Source organism: Fistularia commersonii, unplaced genomic scaffold (genome assembly GCF_037954325.1).
Source record: "Fistularia commersonii isolate RoL2024-O1a breed Wild unplaced genomic scaffold, RoL_Fcom_v1.0 HiC_scaffold_42, whole genome shotgun sequence".
NCBI lineage: Eukaryota > Metazoa > Chordata > Actinopteri > Syngnathiformes > Fistulariidae > Fistularia > Fistularia commersonii.
This window is the reverse complement of record NW_028234000.1, coordinates 231,796-235,000: the sequence shown is the minus strand read 5'-3', so window position 1 is coordinate 235,000 and position 3,205 is coordinate 231,796.

Here is a 3,205-nt window from a genome sequence, read left to right as displayed (position 1 = left end):
AGAAACATCTCCTCCACTCCTCCGCTCCTCCGCTGCGGAACCAGGTATTACCGATCCGCCGGACTCAGGCGAATTGCAGAAAGGGGTTTTGCCGTCCTCCGCTCCTCCGCTCCTCCGTTTCGGGCCCTGGAACTCCCGAACCGCTGGACACAAGCGAATCACGGTCCGGGCTTCTGCTCTCCTCCGCTCCTCACCTCATCCGCTCCAGGCCCTGGTACTCCGTGTCCGCGGGAACCCCCCCCAACCCACAAAAACAAACTCTCACACACACACAAACACACGCACACACACACACACACACACACACACAAACACACAAACACACACAGACACACCTGAACTCATCATAGCTGTGCTAATAGCATTGGCCGAAACGTTTCCACAACCAAACCAACATTAGCTCATCCACTCATTCACATATGTGTGTGCCCAGAGGTCCGGGAGCTCCAGTCATAAGTCCGGGTGATCTATGTCCGGAGAAGGCTCACATTAGCCGCTCTAAGGGGTCCTGCTGCCCCCCAGCTTCCCGGCCTTTGAGAAGAGACACATAACTCCGCTCTTCCGCTTCTCCGCTATGGGCCCTGGTACTCCCGATCCTCCGAACTCAGGTGAATTGCGTGACGTGCTTCTGCTCTACTATAAGCCCCTACACACTTCGAACACGGCTGTTATCACCCTGTTACTGCATTTCAATGACACCCATTTGCTTTCGATCTCAGTGTCTGCCACCGTACGGAAAAAGCGGGGGGGTGGGGGGTGGGGGGGCATAAGCGCATTCGTGCTGTAAGTAATCAGAAGTTAATAGTGTTAACGGTTTGCGAGAAATTTTTAATGCTAGACAAAAAAAGAAAATTAAAAGGATATAATTAAATAAATAGATAGAAAAATAAAATTAAAAACGAAAAAAAAAAAATTGTGAGGGGAATATAACATGTAATTAAGTTGGCGGTTCACAGGGAATCTCAGACATCAAACTGTTTTTAATTGAACATAAATAGTACACCCAAATATACAAATGTACAAATAAACATAGCAAGGTAGAACTGAATGTCAATGAAACAACCAGGCATGAGGAAGCAACGGACATGAGGACATTTGTTCTGTATGTAATGAGAAGTTAATAGTGTTACAGGTTTGTGAGAAATTTACAGTGCTAGACAAAAAACGAAATTAAAAGGAAATAATTAGATAAATAGATAGACAAATGAAATTAAAACCAAAAAAAAAAAATGCAAGGGGAATACGACATGTAATTAAGTTGGCGATTCACAAGGAATCTCAGACATCAAACTGTATATTTTTTGTTGTTTATATATAAACATATATAAACAAACATATATTGTTTGTTGTTTATTTTTGGGATATATTGAGGAATATTTAATGGAAAGGAGTCACAATCGCTTTTTGACAATGTCGAAGTGTATAGGTGGCTATAGAATTTAAAGTTTTCATTAGAAATTATAGCCTCATCTGTAATTTCCTTGTTGTTAAGACGGGCTTAGCTTTGCTCCGCTCCTCCTCTCCTCCGCTCCTCCGCTCTTCCGCTCCGGGCCCTGGAACTCCCGATCCGCGGGACTTCGGTGAATTCCGGGCCAGTTTTTTGCTCTTCTGCTCTCCTCCCCTCCTCCGCTTCTTCGCTCCCCCGCTTTGGACCCTGGAACTCTTGAACAGGGCCGGGCTTCTGCCCTCCGCCTCTCCTCTGCTCATCCGCTCCAGGCCCTGGCACTCCCTGTGATCCAGTCATTCGCATGTGCGTGCCCGGAGGTCCGGGAGCTCCACTCAAACGTCCGGGGGGGATAAGGGTAAGGGGTCCTGCCCCCCCCCCCTCGCCGCCTCTGAGAAGAGAAACATCTCCTCCACTCCTCCGCTCATCCGCTGCGGAACCAGGTACTACCGATCCGCCGGACTCAGGCGAATTGCAGAAAGGGGTTTTGCTGTCCTCCGCTCCTCCGCTCCTCCGCTCCTCCGCTCCTCCGCTCCTCCGCTCCTCCGTTTCGGGCCCTGGAACTCCCGAACCGCTGGACACAAGCGAATCACGGTCCGGGCTTCTGCTCTCCTCCGCTCCTCACCTCATCCGCTCCAGGCCCTGGTACTCCGTGTCCGCGGGAACCCCCCCCAACCCACAAAAACAAACTCTCACACACACACAAACACACGCACACACACACACACACACACACACACACACAAACACACAAACACACACAGACACACCTGAACTCATCATCGCTGTGCTGATAGCATTGGCCGAAACGTATCCACAACCAAACCAACATTAGCTCATCCAGTCATTCACATATGTGTGTGCCCAGAGGTCCGGGAGCTCCAGTCATAACTCCGGGTGATCTCTGTCCGGAGTAGGCTCACCTTAGCCGGTCTAAGGGGTCCTGCTGCCCCCCAGCTTCCCCGCCTTTGAGAAGAGACACATAACTCCGCTCTTCCGCTTCTCCGCTATGGGCCCTGGTACTCCCGATCCTCCGAACTCAGGTGAATTGCGTGACGTGCTTCTGCTCTCCTATAAGCCCCTACACACTTCGAACACGGCTGTTATCACCCTGTTACTGCATTTCAATGACACCCATTTGCTTTCGATCTCAGTGTCTGCCTCCGTACGGAAAAAGCGGGATGGGTGGGGGGGCATAAGCGCATTCGTGCTGTAAGTAATCAGAAGTTAATAGTGTTAACGGTTTGCGAGAAATTTTTAATGCTAGACAAAAAAAGAAAATTAGAAGGATATAATTAAATAAATAGATAGAAAAATAAAATTAAAAACGAAAAAAAAAAATTGTGAGGGGAATATAACATGTAATTAAGTTGGCGGTTCACAAGGAATCTCAGACATCAAACTGTTTTTAATTGAACATAAATAGTACACCCAAATATACAAATGTACAAATAAACATAGCAAGGTAGAACTGAATGTCAATGAAACAACCAGGGATGAGGAAGCAACGGACATCAGGACATTTGTTCTGTATGTAATGAGAAGTTAATAGTGTTACAGGTTTGTGAGAAATTTACAGTGCGAGACAAAAAAAGAAATTAAAAGGAAGTAATTAAATCAATAGATAGACAAATAAGAAATTAAAACGAAAAAAAAAAAAAAAAATTGCAAGGGGAATGTAACATGTAATCAAGTTGTTTTTTTTGTTTTTTTTTTTTTTTTTTACCAAAAAAAAAAGGAACCTCGGACATGGGTAACTAT